Below are 25,165 nucleotides of genomic sequence, written 5' to 3' on the forward strand. Positions count from 1 at the left end.
AGAGAGAGAGAGAGAGAGAGAGAGAGAGAGAATATCCCAAGCAGACCCTGTGCATGTGGGGCTTGATCCCACAAACTACAAGATCATGATCTGAGCCAAGATCAAGAGTTGGATGCTTAACCAACTGAGCCACCCAGGCAACCCCCCAACTTCTTCTCTTCTTAAATATAGGAAATCTGGCCTCACTCAGAGGCATCCTATGGAACATTTTCTAGAGGGCCTCATATGAACACTAGAGGATATGATGACACTTTACTAAAGTAGATGGTAAAACCATTCCAGGGACACAGAGGTATGATGAGGAATTCATGTTCATCAGACATTTCTCCCTAGTTCCCCACAGCCAGTTCTTGACTGGTACCTCATTAAGGATGTGTCAACTCTGAGAAGAGAAACTCGGTGAGGAAGGAACTGCTGGACTGACTGAATTTTTAACCAAAGAGTGGGAGGTTCATTAGTGAGATAGCAGGAAACTTCGGGGAAAAACATTATTGTGAAGCCTGCAGCTGCCGAGCTATGGACTTTTGGATTAGCTGTGCACATACTCTAGCTTTTTGCAAAAGTGGATCCAGGCAGAAAGGCAAAAATAAGCCAAAAGCTTAAGACCCTCCAAGAGCAGAAGTTCAAGTTAAAAAATCTATCCCAGTGAGGATAAAAATAGGCTGTACAGGTCATTCTCCAGTGAGTTCTGATGGAAATACATCCCCTTCACCCCAAATCATATCCAGTATGGAGGAAAATACACACCAAACATAAATACAAAAGAATGTGTGTGAGGTAAGTGTCCCTGACAATAGGAAGAATGGTTTATGGGGCACCTGGGTGGCCCAGTCGGTTAAGCATCTGACTTTGGCTCAGGTCATGATCTCACGGTTTGTGGGTTCGAGCCCGGCATTGGGCTCTGTGCTGATGGCTCAGAGCCTGGAGCCTGCTTCGGATTCTGGGTCTCCCTCTCTTTCTGCCCCTCCCCTACTTATGCTCTGTGTCTCAAAAATGAATAAATGTTAAATTTTTTTTAAAAAAAAAGGAGAATAATTTATGAAGTAGTTTGTTGAGCCTGAAGAAGAATCAAGGATAGCCAGGTATTGGGCCTGGTGACATGGTAATATACAGTGTTGCCCTATCATGGCAGATAGTGGTCAAATTGTAAAGGGAGGGACAAATATGATTAAAGTGAAAGCCATGTGAAGTGAGAAAGTGGTGAAAACATACCCTCATAGTTTTCAATATATTCAAATCTCTAGGGCCAGATGGATTGTATTTTCAAGTAGTGGTTCCCAAAGTATGGTTCCCAGACCAGCAGCATTAGAATTCTCTGGGTATTGCTTTCTTTGTAAATTCTTGAGTCCACCTTAGTCCTACTGAATCTGGCATGCTGGGCTGAGGGCCCTGCAATCTGTGTTTTTTGTTTTTAAATTTTTTTAACGTTTATTTATTTTTGAGACAGATAGAGACAGAGCATGAATGGGGGAGGGTCAGAGAGAGAGAGGGAGACACAGAATCTGAAACAGGCTCCAGGCTCTGCGCTGTCAGCACAGAGCCCGACGCGGGGCTCGAACTCCCAGAGCGCGAGATCATGACCTGAGCCGAAGTTGGACGCTCAACCGACTGAGCCACCCAGGCACCCCTGCAATCTGTGTTTTAACAAGACTTTCAGATGATTCTAGTTCATGGGAATTCATAATCTGGACTCCATGGATGGATTTCAGTATGTCAGTATAAATACTCTGGTATAAAATACAAATATTTTTGTCAATGTGGATGCTTTGAAGGGAGGAAGATAGTCCATGGCTTCCATCAGATTCTGAAAAGGGTTTGAGACCCCCAAAGTTTTAGAAATGCTCTTCTAGCATATTGAAATAGAAACATTTTACTGACATTAAAAAAACTGCTGAAGGTGCTACAAGAAATCATAGAGACTTGTAGTTTGGCAAACAAAGTCTTCCTAGTTTTTTTTAATCAGAATTAGATGGATCCTGAAAACTATAGTTGGTTAACTTGGCATTGATCTCTGGCAAAAATCTAGACTGCTTCATTAGATGGTTGGGGTAGGGACACTTAACAAGGAAAACATTGGAGTATCAAGAGCCAGAAGAGGTTCATTAACACCCAAATACACCAAATAGACTCTGTGCGTTTTATTTCTGCTATTAGTTTTTAATGTTCATTTTTGAGAGAAAGAGCATGCAAGCAAGGGAGGGGCAGAGAGAGGGAGAGTCACAGAATTGGAAGCAGGCTCCAGGCTCTGAGCTGTCAGCACTGAGCCCGAAGCGGGGCTTGAACTCACAAACCATGAAATCATGACCTGAGCCGAAGTCAGACGCTCAACTGACTGAGCCACCCAGGCACCCCTTTTATTTCTGCTATTAAAAAACATTCCTATGTTTAAATACTGAAAACATACGAAGAAGAAAGCAAAGATGGCCTGCAATCCCACCGCAAGATAACTGAGATCCCTGCTCTTGTGCGTCAAAGCTTCCTGTATTCTTCTGGAAAAGAAAATTTACAGATAAAAGGATTGTTCTCTCTTTCCTCAAGTCCACTGTTCTGCTCTTTGCCTTTAGAAAGAAATGAATTGTATATTTTAGAGATCTTTTATTTATCTCTACGTTTTAGAGATCTTGTATCTCCACGTTTACACCCATAGAGTTACTTCATTATTTTTAACGGTTGAGTAGCTTTCCTTCATCTCTTTTACTGTTCTATAGGTATTTTAAAACATTGATATTATTTATGTTTGTTTTGCTATTGCAAGCAATGATGCAATAAACAACGTTGTACACATATTTTGTATATATTTCCGAGTACATTCATGAGATATTTCCTGTAGGTCAACTTCTGAGTCAAAATGTACATACGTTTTAATATTGCAAAATATTCTCCAATATGCTTCTGTTGCTCTATACTCACATGAGCTGAACATGAGAATGCTTGTTTTTCCACATCATTGACACTACTAGGTTTTAGCATTTAAAAAATTGCCAATCTAGTTGCGGGGTGCCGGGGGGGGCGTGGGCAGAAATCCATCAAATTATTATGTTTTGATTTGCATTTGTTCATTAGCAAGCTCAAGCATTATTTCAAAAGTTTATTCACCATTTGTGTCTTTTAACGAACCCCTTTAAGTCCTTTGTCCATTTTTAATATGTTGCTTAACTTTTTATTATTGATTTGAATGATATTTAGAAATTAACTTGCCCTTTGTTCATCATATGTTGCAAATATTTTTCCAGCTGGTGATTTTTCCTCTGACTTTGCTTATGGCTTTTTCTTTTGTCACATTGATTTAAAAAAAAATGTAGTCAAGTTTATTGTTCTTTTCTTTTATGGCCTCTGAGTTCATGGTTTTTAAAATCGAAATCTTAGATTGGTTGATTTGGGAGATGCCACAAAACTCTCTTATAAGGATTTCATCCATATGTTTCATAAAGTTTGCCATATTTTTGTGAACAAAATGGAGACATGAAAGTTGAGTGATGTATACATCAAAGTGCCTTTGCAGTTGACTCAGGGAATGTGCATGAAGAGTGCTATTAGTGAGTCTGTGCCAACCTGGATTCCTTTGGCCTTGATGAAGATAGAAGACATAATTCTCCTATTTTCGGCTAGAAAAAAGGTCAAGAGGAGATAGTTTCCTGGATAACAGAACCAAGATTCAAAAAGGTCTCGACAGGCCAGAACAATGAATTTAAAACTGGCGAGACAATTTAAAAGCAATAGATCAACTATTTGTATTTTTCTAAAAGTTCAAGTATATAAAGATAGATAGGAAGGCCTGAGATACCAGATATTCATGGAAGTAACATCACAACAAGGATAGAGCTCAGTGAGTTAATAGTGTGCTAGGAATACCAAGAAAGTCGGTGTGGTCTTAGGTTCTCTCTGGATACTTAATTTAAAAAAAAACAAAACCCTTGATTTTGAAATTTAGATTTATAGGAACTGTAAAAAGAGTACAGAGAGGTTCTGTGTACCTTTTCACCTAGACTTCCCCAATGGTAACATCCTACATAATTATAGTACCTATTAAAACCAGTAAAATGACATTTGTACACACTACACCCTTACTTTTCACCAGTTTTTTATGTTCAATCTGTGTGTGTGTGTGTGTGTATGTGTGTGTATAGTTGCATGGGATTTTATCACAACTCTACACTCATGTATTCTTTTTTTTTTAACGTTTATTTATTTTTGAGACAGAGAGAGAGCATGAATGGGGGAGGGTCAGAGAGAAAGAGGGAGACACAGAATCTGAAACAGGCTCCGGGCTCTGAGCTGTCAGCACAGAGCCCGACGCGGGGCTCGAACTCACGGACCGCGAGATCATGACCTGAGCCAAAGTCGGCCGCCTAACCGACTGAGCCACCCAGGTGCCCCTACACTCATGTATTCTTAAAAGGTTTTAATTAGTAAATAAAGTAAGGATAGATTTATCTGTAGAAAAAAAAAATTGTTGCTCTATTTCAGACAAATCAAGCCTAGAATTTTACAGAAGCGACATATCCTGGATAAAAGTGTACATGGAGGTGAACTTGTGCAAAGTACTCCTATGGCACCTTGATTGTGTTATGTTTGCATTCCTAGGGCTACAGTGAAGCTGTATATTGACAAAAGATAGAATTGAAGAGAAATGGGACTTCTAGTAATGTTTTTAAAAAAATTCTGTGCAGGCCTGTCATGTGACAAAGGGGCAAGTCTTATCATACAGCATTATAGTCTGTTAAGGGAGATTGGAGGCAGTTATGAGAATTGATGATGAATGAATATTGATGAATATCCTAAAGGAGCTGGAAAGTTTGAGGGGTAAGTTTTACTTTATATCCCAGATTGAGGAAGGAAGACGAGAGGCAGAAAAGGGAGACAGAGGAGGGAGAAGAAGCACTGGTGGTCCTAGTGACACACATGAGCAAGGAATAAACAAAAGCAGGTGTGACGGTACATCTTCAATGCTTTCTCTATTGAAGTTTGCCCATCAACTTTGTAAATAACGGTGATCGTATTCAGCTTTGGTGCCAGGTAATTATGAAAATAAAGTGAAGCTTGATAGATATTTTTGTTACTTTTTGTCATTCTCTCTTCTTTGCCTTTCTCTTTTTCTTTTTAAGTTGATGACACATGTTTTACTCTAAAGAATGTTATATTTAGTAGGCTCCTGATACTGTTTTGAGTGCTTTTTTCTAATCTGACTTGAACAGACCTAGGTTACTGGCTGATGAGTTTACAGTTCTTGATGTCACATGTTTGTAGATGGTAAGGATCCAAGGAGGTTGGAAGTTTCTAAGAGGTGGCTGCTGTCCTACTCTGAGGACTGATAGAATTAGGAGACCGTGTACAAGTGGGAGCCTGTCCTATGGAGCTGTAAAGGAGAACATCTGCTCTGGAAGCATCTTGAGGAAGAGGATAGTTGTTAGGTGTATTGGTTTGGATTTTATTCAGTTGATATAATAGAATACTCAACACAGGGACTTAAGCAAATGGAGATTTATTTATTTTTTACCTAGCAGGAAGTTAAGAGGTAGCAATTGCCAACTTTAGTTCAGTGGCTCTGTCATGATGGGGTTGGATCTCATCAGTTTTCCTTGATTTTTTTCTTCGTGGTTGCAGGAGGGCTGCTGCAGCTCCACTCAACATGTCTATATTCCAGGAAGGAAGAAGGTAGAGGAGAGAAGGGAAAGGGAGCAAGGGAAACAGGAAGGGTTACCATCAACCCTTTCAGGAAATTCAAATGTCTCCCCAAAGCTTTCCCTCGCTCACTGGCCAGAATTTTTTTCTTTTACCCACAACTTTGAGTCACACAATTTGACTGAGACATTTGTATATGCTCTAATAATATGAGAGAAACCAAGAGAGGGGAACAGAGAGTTTTCTATAATGTGCACATTGTTTCAGGACATTAACCTGTGAGGATGGACTGTTGATCTCAGAGGTTTAATTTGACATTTATTTGTAGAGTTCCTTTGTATATTCATTTCTGTCTGGGATTAAGACAAAGGAAGTAGGGTGATACAGATTTTGATAACTCTCCATTGAACTGAAATCATCAGTGGGATGGGGTATGAAATTGGTCATAAAAACTCTTGTGATTTTCCTGCAGCCATTCTCTGGGAAAATATCAATTGAGAGAAATTTCTTCATAAACTCTGTCTTTTGTTGCAAACATGGTGGGATGATGTTCTGGGCTGTTGCATTAGGGAGCCCAAGTGGGTTTCAGGAGATGGCCCATCTCCATTTGAGAGTTGTATTTCTATAATTGAGACCAGAGCTTGACTCCTAGTGTCTACAATGCTACTAAATTGAATTAGAGATTTTATGGAAAGAACAATGAAAGCCCAAATTCATGTATGAGCATGCAGATCTTTTAAGTGGTAATATAAAACACGCACAACATTCTTGCGCTCTAAGTGTTGGTTTTAGAAAATGTGTTTAGTAAGACAACTCTGATTGTTTAGAGGGGCTTTGAGCATCTGATGAGGGAGGTTTTAATTAGCCCCCCCTTTTTTTTTTATAAATGTGGAAATTAAGGGTCAGGAGAGTTAAGGAACTTGCTTGAAGTTTCTCAAATAGAGCTGAGATTCAAAGTGCTTCTTGTCTGATCCATGGACCTTCCTCTTCAGGAGGAGGACACTCTAAGCTACCGCTAAGCCCCACAAAGTGAGTAAAATCAGGTGTGAGTAGGTAAAGAAGTGAGACCCAGATCTAAAAGACTGTTCTGTAAGCCCAAGATCATGTAGTGTGGTGTTGGTGCTCTGCCTTTGTGATTTAGTGTGTGTATGTGATACAGTGATTTAGATCAGTCTTGCTGTGGATGTGGGTGCTGTTACTGCTCCTCAACACAAAGGGTCCCAACCTCAGATGTTTGTCCTTCTGGATATACATCTGGTCCGGGCTGGTGTCCCTGAGTCAAAGCATGCCTTCCTTCTGCAGCTGGTTTTCCCATATTTTCCTTAATGCTGTAACTTTGAATGGATATTAGCAATACTGGTAAAATAAGAATTAATTAAACAGAAATGTTTTATTTACATTTCTGTTTTCATCTCCAACTCTAGAGTCAAGCTTGGCAGTGCCTCAAAACAAACCACTATATATTATGTGTATCCATATGCATGTGGATATATCCACATACATGTGTATATACACTTTGTGCAAGTACAAACATGTCTCTGTGTTTGGCCTATGGTTGTTGGGAGTACTGGAGTAGTGGACAAGGCATACCTTTAACCATTTGTTTTTCTGTTTTGTTTTTAAAATTTAATTAGGCTCCACACCCAATGTGGGACTTAAACTCACGACCCTGAGATCAACAGTCCACACTGTACCAGCTGAGCCAGTCAGGTGTTCTTCCATTTGTTTTCTTTCTTTTTTTTTTTCTTAATTTTTTTTTTCAACGTTTATTTATTTTGGGGACAGAAGGAGACAGAGCATGAACGGGGGAGGGGCAGAGAGAGAGGGAGACACAGAATCGGAAACAGGCTCCAGGCTCCGAGCCATCAGCCCAGAGCCTGACGCGGGGCTCGAACTCACGGACCGCGAGATCGTGACCTGGCTTAAGTCGGATGCTTAACCGACTGCGCCACCCAGGCGCCCCCCATTTGTTTTCAATGTAAGCCATTTGGCCATACCTATCCCGAGTCACAAAAATGGACCTCCTCTTGGACATAGTAATTCCTCTTGGGGAAATGATACCAAGGGAATCATTAAAAAGAAAGAGAAAGTTATAAAATACATGGAGGTTTGTTTTTTTACACACAGAGGTGTGTGTATATATATATATATATATGTATATTTTAACATTTATTCATTTTTGAAAGACAGAGAGAAGAGTGCAAATGGGGGAGGGTCAGAGAGAGAGGGAGACACAATCTGAAGGAGGCTCCAGGCTCTGTGCTGACAGCTCAGACGTGGGGCTCAAACTCACAGACCGCAAGATCAAGACCTGAGCTGAAGTTGGCCACTCAACCGACTGAGCCACCCAGGTGCCCCCAGAGTTATATTAATTTACAGATTACAGATTCTTTTCACATGAATTATCTCATTTCATGTTCACAGCAACCCTCTGGGAGAGGTGGTTTTGTTTTTCCTCCTTACTTTATAAATGAGGGAACAGGCTTCGAGGAGTGGTATGGTTTCTTTAAGGCTGCACCCATGAATTGAGTGATAGAGTTTTGATGGTTTTGCTTAGTTTGGAAAGCAGGGAAACTCAACCAACAAAGATAGAACACTTGTCAAAAGGACCCACAACAAAACACTTAAACATGCATGTGCGTTAAAAGAGGAAATGGGAATTCTATGTCTTTAGTCCAAGTTCAATATTCTCTTTACCGTACTCCCTCACAAAGGAACTTCTTGTTAACCATGGCAGGTCAATTCAGTGCACATCATGGAGGCCTTGTATACTATAATTATAGAGAGTGAAATATGATGGAAAGTATTTATTGCATAATTCGTTACAATATAAAACATAAAAATTATATTCAGTGTAATTATAAATGTGTAATGTCTATATATTTAAGGATAAAAATTGGAAGGGAATGTGGAAAAATAAAAACAACAGTTGTGCTAATGGGACGGTAACTAAATTTTCATAATATTTTTTCCTTAATACAAATAGAATTAACAGTAAGTTTTAAAAATCCAAATACTATAAAAAATGAACATTTATTGACTGCAAATACTGGCTTAAGTGCTTTTCGTGCCTAATTCCATTTAATCACAGCTCTGTGAGGTAAATGTTATTATAATTTCCACTTTGTAGATGAGAACCATGTGTTTTAGGATGGTTAAATAACTTCTCCAAGGTTCTAAAGATAGAAATCAAGATGGGAGCACTTGGGTTTATGCTGTTTCTTCCAGCCCCAAATACCCCAAATACTTCAATGTGTGTCCCAGAAAGGGGACAGTCAGCCATTAAATTGTCCAACTGATCTTATGTGCCTACACGGCCTCTTTTTTTTGTCTCATTGTGGAAGGGCTTTAGTGTCTCTATGAATGGAGCTTCATGTAGGAACTCCTTGTGGGCCATCTACACATAAAAGATGAAATGCATTGAGAAAGTAGAGCTTTCCAGCCTGTTTTGCAAAACAAGGGTCCAGAATAGCAAAGGCTGCTATGAAGAGTGATTCTGAGCGTGCTGCCAACACCAGACCCTCTCCATGTTTAATGGCAGCATTGACCAGAGCCTTAGCTCAGGAAGTAGAAGCATTTGACAATCCGTGGGGTGAAACAAGGGTTGCCGTATCTCCCATCCCAAGGAACAGTGCTAGCCCCAGGCTTTTCCCTAAGTCTCCAGGAAGAAAATCAGTATTTTATTGTTCTTGTTCTGAATTGGTGGGATAAATGCCTCAGTTCTCTACTTCACTTTGCCTGAGTGTAAACTCTTAGTTGAGAAGACAAATTGTCATCTCCCAGCAGAAGGGAGCAGCTGGAGCTTCTTGGTTCTAATGGGGCTGGGATCTTTGCAGTGGTGTGGGATTCCTCCCAGGGCTTGAGTAATGACGCTATTGTAGAACTGTCCTTTCTTGCTGCTGGTTACAGCATTGCTGGTTCTGCGGTGGCAGATTGCTCTTTGAAAGAGGAGGGACTTGCAGAAAGCTTTGGAGAATGGGACACAAAATTGTGCTTCCACACTATCCCCAAGAGAGAGCCGGCCTGCTGGCTGTCTCTCCTTCATAGGATGGAGTTTCTAGTCTGTAGACTTCAGGTACCTTACTCCTTACCTTTCCCATTTCCTCTTTCAGAGCCTGTGCACTTTCAAGGGCTTTATTGTGAATTTTAAAAAAAATTTTTTTTTCAACGTTTATTTATTTTTGGGACAGAGAGAGACAGAGCATGAACGGGGGAGGGGCAGAGAGAGAGGGAGACACAGAATCGGAAACAGGCTCCAGGCTCCGAGCCATCAGCCCAGAGCCCGACGCGGGGCTCGAACTCACGGACCGCGAGATCGTGACCTGGCTGAAGTCGGATGCTTAACCGACTGCGCCACCCAGGCGCTCCTGTTGTGAATTTAAAAAAAAAAAATGTTTATTTATTTTTGAGAGAGAGAGAGAGAGAGCGAGAGAGAGTGCACAGGAGAGCACACCTATGAGTGAGGGCAGGTGGGCAGAGACAGAGAGGCGGACTGAAGATTCAGAACAGGCTGAACAGCTGATAGTAGTGAGCCTGATGTGGGGCTCAAACTCGGAAACCTCCATCCAGATCAGGACCTGAGCTAAAATCGGACGCTCAACTGCCTGAGCCACCCAGGCGCCTCTGTTGTGAATCTTTTTGATTAGTGTCCTATCTTTTTAGGTTGGGTTTCTTCACTTTCCAAACTAAGCAAAATGGAATCCCCTCACTCTGTACCTGTCCCTTTTTGTCTACAGCTCTCAGTTATTCAAAATCTTGCAACGGGTTCCTATTCTGGGGCTTTTATTCTTTGGTATGAAGTTAGTTGAGTATTAATTCTCCTTAACACTATGCGTAGCATTCCTCCTCTGCAAAGCACTTCACCAAGATTAACTAATTAATCCTCTCAACACTCCTTGTCCCATGGGGACAATTAATAGTTGGCTAACGATAGGAAGGGGCAGGAAAGTGATTCTTAACTCTTCTCCTAAGTGTCTTCAAGCTTCAAAAGCACATTTCCTGCCATTAGCTAGAATACAGAATAGGGGAGAGAAAGGGGAAAGGAGAGATTTTGAGAGGAGTTCCCTCTACCACCTTCATGCAATTCTCCATTAAGGACTTTGGTACAGGTTTATTCCTAGGGAATAAACTGTGGAGATAGCTTTGTCTAAGGGCTTTCTAGGGGCTTAATTTTAATCCTCATTTTCCTTCTGATTTAGAATCATAGAATGTTAGAGGATTCAGACCTTGGAGATACAGATATTAAACTCCTTGACCTTACAAATGGGAAAACTAAGGCAGAGAAAGATTAGATTATTTTAAGGTCGAGCAGGGCTAGATTGGTTTGTTTCTTGGTGTGTCCTTGGCTTCTCTGTTAGATAAGTTGTCTGTTTACCTTGAAGGTCTTTCGAGAAGGTATTAATTGGCTGTGTCACTGGCCAACACTAAGCTTAGATATTGGGCTAAGCTCAGAATCCGTATGTGGTTCCTGAGTGAAGTGGGTGTACTTGCTGTAGCCAGTCTAGCCGTGCACCAAAGATAGAAGAACCACCATTGTGCAAAAATGCTTTCTGTGTAGATTTGGGGAAAATGGGATATGGAATACATCATTTATCTTCAAAGAGAGTCAATGGCTATTTGATTTAAACAAACAATCCATTATGGTGTTCACTGTAGCAAATTCTGTAATTATAAGTTTTATGGCAACTCCCATTACTAAGCCATTTTCATCCTTCTCCTAGCTGTCTGAAAAACCACAAATTGGGTGGAAATTTTCATGGCTAGATTCTGCCTGGTAGAGGATGGATGATTTCTGGGAGCCCAGGGAAGGAAAGAAAATCTCATTAGCTGCCTCTAAGTTATTGTTGAATGGGAAGAAATGTAAGCAGATTCCTTTCCCAGTTTGCAAGAGAGTCGAATGTTTCTTTTCTCTGTATCATGAAATTGTGAAAAACGAGGCAGAAAGACCTCGTTTTCAAAGCTGTATAGAATCACTAAGAAATGTTGGGGGGTGGGGGGAATGCTCTGCTGAATCACTTCTAAGCGTGCCGTACCTGCGGCTGCTCATACTTTCAGCATCTACTGTCAGTGTTTACGTTTTCCATTTTCCTCTGCTCTGTGTTCGTCGAATCCTGGGTTCCTGGAGTTAAAAGGTTTTGAAACCCTGGCTGGGAGGAGAGCAGCTCAGCATGCATTCTGGTTGGTGGTGTCTTCTGAGGTGGTAGGATCTAGCCTCAAGGTTCAGTGGATTGGTGTTTTTGTGTTGGGTCAACATAGTGCCACATGCCAACAGGTGCCTGACAAACGCATCTTGAAAACACATGGTTCGGTAACAGAATTGCAGAGACTGGAAAAAAAAAATCTTTCCTTACCCTGTCTTGAAATGTAACTTCTCTACTTAATCATGAGCAGATTTCTTATCCTCAGATCAGTCACACATTGTCTTCTCAGTGTGTTGGGTGTGTGGCTGGGAACTCTCACCTCAGCTTTCCTTGGAGCCTGATTCTCAGTCCTCTTTCAAGATTTACCGTCGTTTCTGGGTTTCTTCTGCTCCCCTAAGTGTCTCCTGATTATCTTAGGCTGTAAGTAAATCTTCATTCTCAAAATCCTGAGAACATTTATTTGTTGTGCCACCAGATTAAAATGCTTGCTTATGGATGTTTTGTATGGTTCACAAATGATTTCATGTCTATTGCTTTTCTCCCAACCTGGATTATAAGTGCTTTGGAGACAGAGATCATCTTTTATGCATCCAGCTTTAGTGTTCCGGGGAATTCTGAGACATAGTATATGCCCCATCAACTGCTGCTGAGTAATAATATAGTAGGTGTGGGAATGCTTTCTTTCCTTTCTAGGCTATAAGCTCTTTAAGGAAACATCTTTCCATAATTCATCTTGTGCTTTGCACTCATTTAATGCTTAATACATATTTGTTAAATGAACGATTTGTAATCTCCTGAGCTTTTCAGAGAGGACATTTGGCTTTAACTTCGTATCAAGTCTCCAGGTGCTCATCAACCTTGTAGACATTAATGACTCCACTTCTGATGGAATATTTTCATAACTACTGCTAATTATTTTTAGTGATCATAGGTGCTTGGGATTATTTTTGGATGCTGTTGTTTTCCTGTAATACCTATGTCTTTGCAAAAATTGTTTCCACGGAAAGTGCCTGTTGTGCATTTTTTCTTCATCCTCCATACACAGAGGCACAGATTTTTGAAAAATAGTATTTTTTCTCTGTTTTACACCTTCCTTGTGATATTACTTTCTACTTCCTTAAAACTTAATTTGAAATAAGCAGGGATAAAGACACTGAATAAGAGTATTCTGAAAGCGCTGACCTATATAATCTGAAAAAAAATCCCCATGGCCATCTCCCTGCCTCTCTTTTTCTCCTAATGCTATGGATCCATAACTGTGCAGTTGTACAACAGTCTTCCTGCATTCTTCTTCACCACATGGTATCATGGATCTTTCTAGAAAATTTATTTTCTTCTTTTTAATTAAAAAAAAATTTATTTTAGAGAAGGAGAGAGAGAATTTGAGAGAGAGAGAGAGAGAGAGAGAGAGAGAGAGAGAGAATCAAGCCGGCTCCATGCTCAGCACTCAGTGTGGAGCCAGATGTGGGGCTCGATCTCACAACCCTGGGATCATGGCCTGAGCTGAAATCAAGTTGGATGTTTAACCCACTTAGCCACCCAGGCGCCCCTTTCTTACTTTAAAAAAAGCTCACCAGTATTATTTTCTAGAGTAATAATAAACTTAGTTTTGAGGTGGATTCTGTTGTCACCCTATCAACTATTCCTTCTCTATGGAAATTATTAAAATATTGTAATTTACATAGTTCCACAGACATACTAAATATTTTGAAATATCCAGATAGGGTATTTCATGGATGTCTTCATTTACACTTGATCTTAGCCAAAAGGCCGAGAAGCGATGGATGTCTTCATTTAAAATGCAGATGGTCAATATCTCTTCTGTGATGTTGAGTGAAACAGTAAAAAAAGGATGCATCTTATCCCTACTTTCTGGAGGTTTACAGTCTAGAAGGTGATTGGATCAACACTGGAGCCGAGAAACTGAGACTTGAAATAGAGGCAGACTGCACATCTGGGGTCTTAAAGAAAAGATCCATTTGTTATGATTTTGAGTAACCTGAAGAGTCTTTCAGAAGAGGGAGCTTTTAAATGAAACCTTGACGGTTGAGTAGATGAAGAAAAGGATGGGGTGGGAGCAAGGGAAGACTGCCATGGGCAAAGGAAAGAACTGGAACAGAGACCCATGGATCAGAGGGCATGAATAGTTTAGGGAGAGGAAGGCCTGCAGGTGGAGGTGGGGTGCCAGGGGGCTGTTATTTGGGTATTTGAGGGATAGCAAAACAAAACATTGAGCTTATTTTTCTAAAGAAAGAAGTGTAATGTCATTCCTCTGTTTCATTTCTTGCTCCTGGAATGATTAATGTGGCAATATAATTAACATTGTTCCTGTAGATGAACCAAAAGTGTGGATGCCAATGCCGAGGGAGTGAAAGTGTTTGGAAAAGATAGTAGTGGATGTCGAGTTATCAAATCACTGGCAGTGATACCTCGATTGACTGGAGGAGCCTGGGTTGCAGATACTCAGCTGATCACTGGTGTTTTCCATAACAGACAAAAATGTCTCCATGGAATAGCAAACGTTGCAAAAACTCAAAGGGAGGGGTCCTAAGGTCTAAACTTGCTATGTGACCCTGGGTAATAATTTCATTGTTTTAGATCTTAAGATCCTCATTGAAAAATGAATTGGTTAGACAAGAAAGCCTTTCAGGTGTATTTGGCTCATCCTATGACTTTTTTTAGGCTAGGGATTTTCAAGCTCCCTTGAACATCTGCTTCATTCAGGAGCCTTACTCTTGAGAGTCAGTATTAGGAGGTGCTTGTGTGCTATCACTAAGATTCTCAGGTGTGGTCTCCCCCACAAAGATTCTTCTTTTTGTAATTAGAAAATTGTTTCTCCCTGCAAAGATTCTTCTGTAGGTAATCTACACTAAGAAAATCTGCAAAGTCTTTACAGACTGATCCGCTCTGGTTTGATCTTGCCCTTTCCAACTCTGGAATTCCTGGAGTTCTGGAGGAAACTCTAGAACTTCCTCTGATTCCTGGAGGACAGAGACCTATTTTTAACGTCTTCTTCCTTTTCAGTAATGAGATTCATGGAATGTTAGACTTATTCATTCCAAGAAATCTGTGTTGAGAGCTCCTGGGTGCCAGGTACTGGGAACACCGAGCCAAAAATGTCCCTTAAGGATCATTGTCCAACTGGTCCAACATCTGTGCAAGTGAAATAAATACCTGGCATTTTGTTGTTTGATTAAATGGACATTTAATACTTTTTCACACTTGAAGCCCTAAACATTTAGTATTTACTGTTTTTCCCCTACTGTTCCATTAAATAACAATTCTCCGATATCTTTGAAGGAATATAAGGTCAGGGAAGGATGAAGATTACATCATCAGTCATTGTCAATTTATTGAACACCCACAAAACAAAGGATGACTTGTAAAGTTCTGGCACCAGTGCCCTGTCGAGGAGCTGGCCATAGATCATATGTATATTCAGTTGATTTCTAAAACTCTAGGGTGGTTTGACATACCTCTTTCTCCCCTCCCCCACACTACTTTTTTCTCAGCCTCCTTGGGCTTCTCTAATTTTTATCCATTTTCTCTCCCTCTCAATCTTTCCCTCCATTTTCCTACTCTTTGACCAATTTATGCCCATCATCCTCTTATAGATACCTTAATTACATGCCAGGTACAGATCATTATTTTATTTAGATCATTATTTAATCCTAACAACAATATTTTTATGGAGAAGGAAACTGAGGCTCAGTGATGCTGTCATTTGGCTGATAGCACATAATGAGGGGCAGAGCTCCAAGAAGAACAAACTGATCAGTCTGATATATCAAAATCTAGCCTATCCATCTTCCTTGCAAACCAGTTTTCTTTCATCAATTAAGTGTGCCTGAAACTTTTCAGACAGCTTCTGGAAAGTTAAGATGGTTTGTGTTTTCTTTTATAACAGATACAATTATTTGAGAAACCAATGGCTAAAACTTGCAAAGTCTGAAGGAAAGAACTTCTGGGCCCTTTGGAGTTTTTCACCAATCCCACCATCTCCTCAAAGGCAAGGAATGTAATGATGATAAAAGAGACTAGGAAATAAAAGGCATAAATAATGTAGTGATTGCCCTGGAAAAACTATAGCCTGTCTTATATTTCCACTTTAATAATGACCCCTAATCTTTCCAGGGGGTTTTGGAACATACATGTTCTCTTACACTTTTTGGACTTTGGCCTTTTCATTGCCTTTACAAGGACGGCCAAGATGAAGGGAAGACTCTCTTAGCTGCTGTGAGTGGACAATAAAATGTGTTTACCTGCTGACATTCCAAACCACTTCTTGATTGGAAACAAGGGGGGTGAAACAGCCCTGGTGTTTATGTATAAAGGGATTGGGGTCTTTTCTTTTTTCTTTTCTTTTCTTCTCTTCTCTTTTCTTTTCTTTTTTCTTTCTTTTGTATTATTTTCCTGGAAGCTGCTTGAAGTGTTGTGCTTCTAATTTTTTTCAGTTTGGCTGAGCTTGAAAATAGTACTATAAATTCAGAGTGAAATATAATTCCTGTTGCCACTTTAATTTTGTATTGTCTACTGATCCAATAGTGGATGGGAATTAATCTTGGAATCATACTCAAGTTAAACCAGTTATTGAATTCCTCTGAGTTTGACATTAATGATATGGCTGGGGGACCTAGGAACCTAGTTTACTGTCTTTTTCCTTATTTCAGGAGGCTCTCACATCTGGCAGTAAAATTTCTCTTAAATCAGAGGAAAGAATTGGTGTGTCAGTTTCCTCTGAGATGTGATTAGAATCCCCCTAATTTGGGAGTTAGAGTGCCTAAGGTTCTGCCCAGCTTTGCTGCACAGTCTTAGCCTTTAGCAACAAGAGGAAAGACTGCCTTCACCGCGTTGAGCCAGAGCTTCTCCCCAGAGATGCTGTGGAGTGACAGTGTCCCCTGCCACAGAAGGTGTGGCTTCTGAGAGCTTTCAGTGGAGTATCTAACCAAGGATGCGGGGGAGACATGTCTGTTACAAATGGTACCAACGTTGTGATTTACAGCAATGTTATGTCCTTTAAAGGACCTAAAATTGTGCTAAATTGTATCATGACCAACAAACATTTGTCTAGTATTTCCTATATGCCAGGCGATAAACTACGTACTAAGCATGCAAAACTAATAAGCATAGTTCCTGTCTTCAAAGAGTTTCTTTATCCAACTAGAAACTGAGGAGATCTGAAATTTTCTAATGAATTAGAGTTGTAAGGGAAAATGTTGATTGCATCCCTTAGTGAAAATTATAAATTCAGATTTGAAATAACAGTCAACCGTCACTATTACTAATTATTATAATTACTAACTGTCCACTATTTGGATGTCATGAATAAAGCTGTTATGGACATGTGTGTAAAAGTCTTTGGACAAATGTTCATTTTTCTTGAGTAAATACCTTGGGATGAAATACCTAGATCACATCATACCTGTTTGTTTGTTTATTTATTTATTATTAATTTTTAAATGTTTATTTATTTTTGATATATACAGAAAGACAGAGTATGAGCAGGGGAGGGGCAGAGAGGAAAGTAGACAGAATTGGAAGCAGGCTCCAGGCTCTGAGCTGTCAGCACAGAGCCGGATGTGGGGGCTCAGACTCACGAACCGTGAGATCATGACCCGAGCCAAAGTTGGACACTTAACCAACTGACTCACCCAGGGGCCCATCATATCTGTACATTTAAATTTTATTTATTTATTTATTTATTTATAACATTTATTTATTTTTGAGAGACAGCGTGAGCAGGGGAGGGGCAGAGAAAGAAGGAGACACAAAATCTGAAGCAGGTTCTAGGCTCTGAGCTGTTAGCACAGAGCCCGACTTGGGGCTCAAACTCAAGAACTGAGAGATCATGACCTGAGCCAATGTAGACACTTAACGAACTAAGCCACCTAAGCACCCCATCTGTACATTTAAATTTAAAAAAAACTGCCAAACTTTTCCAAAGTGGTTTTCTTATTTCAAATTCCCACCTATAATGCGTGAGAATTCTAGTTGCTCCACATTGTTGGAAATACTTGGTATTATTAGTCTTTTAAATTTTAGCCATTCTAGTGAGCATGCAGAAGTATTTCATGTAGATTTACTTAGTACTTTCAGACGACTCTTGATATAGGGCATCTTCTCCTATGTGCATTGGAGATTCAAATACCTTATTTTGTGAAGCGATTTTGCCCCTTTTAAATTGTATTGCTTTAGTTTATTACTATTTATTTACAGAGTTAAAAAAAAAAGATATTCTGGATGCAATTCCTTTGTCATACATATGAGTTTCTTCCAGTCTGTGGAGAAAATACTCATTTTATCAGTGATGTGTTCCAATAGATAAAGGTTCAAGTTTAATAAAGCCCAATTTATCCATTGTTTCCTTTTTATGATTTGTGCTTTTTGTGGCCTAAGAAATTTTGGCTTCCCTCAAGGTCACAAAATTTGTTCTTATGTTTTCTTCCAAAAGTCTTATCTTTCATATTTATGTTTACAATACATCTTGAATTACCTTTGTGTATGGTGTGAGGTAAGGGTTAAAATTCATATTTATCTCTATGGATATCCAGTTGTTTCAGCACCAGCTGCTGAAAAGCTATAGTTTCCCTTCATTGACTTTTCTTGGTGCCTTTGTGAAAATCAAGTGATTATATATGTGTGGGTCTATTTCTGGACTCTACTCTCACCTACTGATCTGTATATATGACCTTATGCCAATATCACACTGTCTTGAGTATTGTAGATTTATAGTTAAGTCTGGGTAACAGGTAGTGCAAGTCATTCCAACCTTTAAAATTTGTTTGCTTTATTTATTTATTTTTAATTAAGAATTTTTTAAACTTTATTTATGTTGAGAGAGAAAAAGCACATCTGTGAGCCAGGGGAGGGGCAGAGAGAAAAAGGAGACAGAGAATTCCAGGCAGGCTCCGCATACTGTCAGCACAAAGCCCGATGTGGGGTTTGAACCCACAAACCATGAGATCATGACCTGAGCTGAAATCAAGAGTTGGACACTTAAATGACTGAGCCCCCAGGCACCCCTCCAAGTTTCTCCTTTTAAAAGATTGTTTTGATATTTGTGGTTGTCTGCATTTTAGAATCAACATGGTCAGTTTATCCAAAATGACTGTTGGAATTTTGATTAGAATAACACATTAAATCTGTAGATTAGTTTGAGGATAATTTGTGCCTTGAGAATACAGAGTCTTCTAATCCCTAGGATGGCATATCTTTTCACTTATTTAAGTTTTTTAGTACTTTTAGTTTCTTTCAGCAATGATTTATTGGCTTTAGCTATAGATCTTGCACACATTTTGTTAAATTCGTTCTTAAATATTTTATGTTTTTGTGTGGTACTATATACGGTATTGTTTTTGAATTGATATTTTCAATTGTTCATTGCTAGCATACAGAATACATTGATTTTTGTATATTGACCATGTATCCTGACACCTTATGAAATTGAATCCAGGCCCATAGAGGGACTCAGCTGTGATCCATCAGTAGGCAGCACTCTGAGGCTCTGGTAGAATAATTGTCTTGGGCCTGCACAGGGAGCGTGAATGGTGGACGGTTGTGGTTGCAATTATAATTCCATTGCAGTATACGTGCTGTGAATGCCTGGCTTCCGTTCCTTCTCTTGCCACTCCCTTTTCTACGTACACAGTTATTCGGAACTACCTCGGCTTGTGGAAAAAGTCATGGATTTTCTTGCTTCTATCTTTGTTCATGCTGCTCCATCTCCTTCAAACATTAATGTTCAGATTAAAAAAATCAAATAAAACAGCTGGAATCCAAAGAGAAGTGAAAGCACAAAGAGCTGGGGGCCTTTGGGGGTACAGGGTAGGAGAAACCAGGAAGGCAGTGGTCTGGGCTCTTGGAAGGAGGCAGGTACTGGGCCTCTTGGGAAAACTATTTCTGTGACTCTTGTGGTGTCAGTCCCAGCCTCTGCCCAGATCTAAGGGTCTAGGTTCTGTAGTATGATTGTTGGGTGCTCCCCCTTTCTAAAGGCTATGTGGACCTAGATATGGGGAGAATGGGAGAGGGGAGAAGGGCAGTTCTGGGCTTGAGCAGGGGAGAGCCTCTAAGAACTAGACCCAGAAACAACCCTAAGAGAAAACTCAGGAGTTGGCATGCCAGCCTCCCCCCACCATTAAGTGTGGTGAATATTCACCATTTAATGTGGTAAATATCACATTCAGAATTTACTGTTACCAAATGAATTTCGTGATGAAGAAATAAGTCTGCTGTGTTTTCCTTCTTCCTCGTATACCAGGCATACATTTATTTTAATTATTTTAAGAGTATCAATTATATAGTTATTATCTGTTCAGATGTTGAACCTTTTCTGTCAGAATTTGACTCTGGTTCTTAAGATCAGATGACCCTTCGTGAAAGATCAGTCTGACAGTGACAAAGCTCTTAAGGAAGGAAATGGTGATTATTGCTTGTAGAGGTGGACGTGTTCCCACAGGAAGTCAGTATTAGTAATGGGCATCTAGCCTTGAGAAGTACACTGGCTCTTCCTGAGCACCTTGGAGGAGGAGGGTGCAAAACTGTTGAGTTAAGCCCTTACTGAGATTGCTTTCTCTCCTTGGGATGAAAAATGATCAAATGTGAGGCACTCCTGCTCAAAATTGGGAAAAGCTACTAGTGAATTTATCTCCAGAAAAATTGTTTGCTCTCATTCCTAGTCCTTGAAGAACACTACCCAATCTGGGGTCAACTGAGAGTTAGATGATAAAGAGTATTATTTTCTGAAGTTGATTTTAATCCACACTGTACAGAAAAGCTATTTACTTAGATGACTTTTGTTTTGGAGGACACATCCACTTTGGCTGAAGTCCTGGAACTTGAGAGATAATGGACAGGTGATGCACAATCACCTCTTAATAGGGTTAATATTAACATAACAGTATATCTCTGCTGGGCCCAGGTATATGTGGGATGCAGAATTAGGAGACATTTTCTGGTTCTAAGTATCTGTTTACATTCACTGAGTAGCCTCTTAGATAAACAATGACAATGCTGAGCACAATATACCCTGTTTACCACTAAAGACACACATGGACCCTTCTGTTGGGTGTGGGGAAGAATGGGGTTGTGGAGGGTTAGGGGCATTGGGCGGGCAAGAGGGCAGAGAGTAAAAAAGGTGTCCCCTAGAGACAATTTACTGTCATCTAGGAAGAAATTGTTCTGAAGAGTAAGCCAGATCCTACAACAAAGCCTGTGGATCAGAGAGGAAGTGGTTGGTTATGGTGGGCTGTTATTCAAATTCCTTGCCCAGCTACCCTTGTGGTACCTGTGGACCCAAGCCCTCACTGTGTACAGGTCGTGAGGTTTCAGTAAGTTCACTGTGCTCTCCATCTCCCCCATTTTAAATCCAGCACAAGTCATAAATAAGGCTTCGTACAGATTTTGAGGAGGCCAGTAGGAACATCATGGCTCTATTTGCGGGCATTATCTCTGAGGCCAAGAGAGACTCTTGCCTCTTGTCTCCTGTAGAATCCTGCCCAGCTTATTTTCACTTACGGGTGGATGAAGCAAATTACTAGGAGGAACAATGGCCTGGGGGTGAGATTCCAGAAGTGGCCTCTGGTTCTGGGTGAGGGCAGGGTTAGGAGCAGGAAAGTCTAGATGGTGACTCTGGAGAATGAAACAATGAGGGAACCTGAACTTTCCAAGAATGCATAGGCTGGGGAAAAGGGAGAGAGCAAAGGAGAGACAAAGGAATTCAGGAATTGCTAGGGGAGACTGGCTGATGGGGGGACCTGCAGGCTGCTGTGAGCTACTACCAGGAGGAAGCCTAGGACACTCTCTGGTCAGAGTTTGTATGGTTTTTGAAATGGAAGATGGAAATGGGCTGACTTTGGGGGGAAAAAATAGCCTCCATCTAGACTAGAAAAAGAACCAGAGGGATAACTGGAGGGGAATGACAACAGAATGAACTTTGGAAAACTAATTATGTTTTTTTTTTAATTTGTATTATATTTTATTAGTATTTTTTAAAATGTCATTTATTGTCAAGTTGGCTAACATACAGTGTATACAGTATGCTCTTGGTTTTGGGGGTAGATTCCTGTGATTCATCACTTACATACAATACCCAGTGCTCATCCCAACAAGTGTCCTCCTCACTGCCCATCACCCATTTTCCCCTCTCCCCCACTCTTCCCCATCAACCCTCAGTTTGTTCTCTGTATTTAAGAGTCTCTTATGGTTTGCCTCCCTCTCTGTAACTATTTTTTCACCTTCCCTTCCCTCATGGTCTTCTGTTAAGTTTTTCAAGTTCCACATATGGGTGAAAACATATGATATATGTCTTTCTCTGACGGATTTATTTCACCTAGCATAATACCCTCCAGTTCCACCCATGTTGCTGCAAATGGCAGGATTCATTCTTTCTTGCTGCCAAGTAGTATTCCATTGTATATACAAACCACATCTTCTTTATGCATTCCTCAGTTGATGGACATTTAGGCTCTTTCCATAATTTGGTTATTGTTGAAAGTGTTGCTATAAACACTGGGGTACATGTGCCCCTATGCATCAGCACTCCTTTGTCCTTTAGATAAATTCCTAGTAGTGCTATTTCTGGGTCATAGGGTAGTTCTATTTTTAATTTTTTGAGGATCTTCCATACTGTTTTCCAGAGTGGCTGCCCAAGTTTACATTCCCACAAACAGTGCAAGAGGATTCCCGTTTCTCCACATCCTCACCAGCATCTGTTGTTTCCTGAGTTGTTAATTTTAGCCACTCTTACTGGTGTGAGGTGGTATCTCAGTGTGGCTTTGATCTGTATTTCCCTGATGATGAGTGATGTTGAGCATCTTTTCGCATCTGTTGGCCATCTGGATATCTTCTTTGGAAAGGTGTTTGTTCATGTCTTCTGCCCATTTCTTCACTGGATTATTTTTCGGGTGTTGAGTTTGGTGAGTTCTTTATAGATTTTGAATACTAATGCTTTATCCCATACGTCATTTGCAAATATCTTTTCCCATTCCATCGGTTGCCTTTTAGTTTTGTTGATTATTTCCTTTGAAGTGCAGAAGCTTTTTATCTTGATGAGGTCCCAATAGTTCATTTTTGCTTTTAATTCCATTGCCTTTGGAGATGTGTCGAGCATGAAATTGCTGTGGCTGAGGTCAAAGAGGTTGTTGCCTGTTTTCTTCTCTAGGGTTTTGATGGTTTCCTGTCTCACATTTAGGTCTTTCATCCATTTTGAGTTTATTTTTGTGTATGGTGTTAAGAAAGTGGTCTAGTTTCATTCTTCTGCTTGTTGTTGTCCAGTTCTCCCACATCATTTGCTAAAGAGACTATCTTTTTTCCACTGGATATTCTTTCCTGATTTGTCAAAGACTAGTTGGCCATACATTTGTGCATCTAATTCTGCATTCTCTATTCTATTCCATTGATCTATGTGTCTGTTTTTGTGCCAATACCAATACCATAGTGTCTTGATGATTACAGCTCTGTAGTAGAGGCTAAAGTGTGAGATTGTGATGCCTTCTGCTTTATGGAAAATGAATTATGCTTTAACCTTATGTCAAGTTGACTTAATGAAATATGAGCATGTATGCATATAATTTATCAGATCCATATTATAAAAGTTGAGATTCCTTTACACTGTCATCAAAGCATATGTGTGCTGGAATGACCTCAGCCATCATGCAGTGAACCCATTTGGGGTGAAGAGGAAGGGAAAAAGTCTACAGGTCTAAGGGAGAGGCTCTTAGAGGAGTCGAGGCCTCAATCTAATGAACAAAAAATTCGATAAATAGTACTTCCCAGGTGTCCATTCCCATGCAGTATGTTGGAAATTCTAAGGTCTCTGCTTTCAGGTATTATTGTCTGTGGAAGGTTCATAGCAACTATGTGCCAAGATGCTCAAAGGAGAAAGTGCAGGAATACATGTCACAAGCTGGGTGATACCAGTATTGATTAGGGCTACTGACAAGACGTTTTCCTGGGCGTATTCAATGCATATCTGGAAACATTATTTTTAAAGAAAATATTTTAGATATATGAAAATTTATAAAGGATAAAATAATGGATATTTATGTACCCACCCCCCAAATTAAGAAACAAAAATAAAAACCACCAACAAAGTAACTTACGTAACTATTCCTGAGATATGTGGGTTAGTTTTGTCTTTACTATTAATTTTTAAGTTTATTCATTTATTTTGAGAGAGAGAGAGAAAGAGAGAGCATGAGCAGGGGAGGGGGAGAGGCAGAGAGAGGGAGAAAGAGAATCCCAAGCAGGCCCTGTGCTATCAGTGTGGAGCATGATGCGGGGCTTAATCCCATAAGCAGGGAGATCATGACCTGAGCAGAAAATCAGGAGTCTGACACTTAACCAACTGAGGCACCCAGGTGCCCCAAGGCTTATGTTTAAAATCCTAGCCAGGTAGACTTCTTATAGGGCCTATCTTAGTTTGGGCTGCTATCATACCATGCCATAGACTGGGTGGCTTATAAGCAACAGAAAATGATTTCTCACAGCTTTGGAGGCTGGAAAATCCAAGATCAAGATGTCTGCAGTTTTGGGGTTTGGGGCAGCCTGTTTCTGATTTATAAATTGCTGTCTTCTTGCTATGCTTTAGGTGGTGGGGGGGTGTGTGGGAACTCTCTAGGGCCTCTTTTAAATGTTTGTTTATTTATTTTTGAGAGAGAGAGACAGACAGATAATGCTTGTGCATGCTCGTGTGTGAGTGCACAAGTGGGGGGGGGAGGTTTGGGTGGGGCAGAGAGGGAGGGAGACCAAGCATATCAAGCAGATTCCTGCTGTCAGTGCAGAGTCCAACTTGGGGCTCAGACTCATGAACCATGAGATCATGATCTGAGCCAAAATCAATAGTCGGTGCCCCTGGGACCTCTTTTATAAAGGCACTAACCACATTCCTAAGGGCTCCACCTTCATGACCTCCTCACCTCCCCAAGTCTCCACCTCCAAATACCAGCACCTTGGGGATTAAGCTTCAGTGTGTGAATGGGGAGGAGGGGTCACAAACATTCAGTCCACAGCAGGGTCCTGAATGAATTAGGACCCTGATGGGAGATCCAGCTATGAAATAAGGACGATTAGTCCCAGGAATGCCTAAACTGGAGAAACCTCCCTTTAATAAAGGAGTCTCATTCTTCTGGTTCAAAACTAGGGGATCAGAAGTCCTCCTGCTAACGCCTAAGCTTGGGACTTGATTTCTTCGAGAGGCTGAGGGTTTGGAATAATCCGGGGCAGAAATAAGAATGTAAAGGAGCACTTAGTCACCCCAGAAGCAGGCCTAAGCTGCTTATCTCTGTTAGAACATAGGAACTTTTGAAAGGAACAATTGTCTCCCTTTGAAGAAACTGTCAGTGGAAAAGCTTTTAAAAATAATTTCCTTGAGAAATGCATAATGCTTTTCTGCAGAACTTTCCGAC

The sequence above is a fragment of the Prionailurus bengalensis genome, chromosome D3 (assembly GCF_016509475.1).
Source record: "Prionailurus bengalensis isolate Pbe53 chromosome D3, Fcat_Pben_1.1_paternal_pri, whole genome shotgun sequence".
NCBI classification, from domain to species: domain Eukaryota; kingdom Metazoa; phylum Chordata; class Mammalia; order Carnivora; family Felidae; genus Prionailurus; species Prionailurus bengalensis.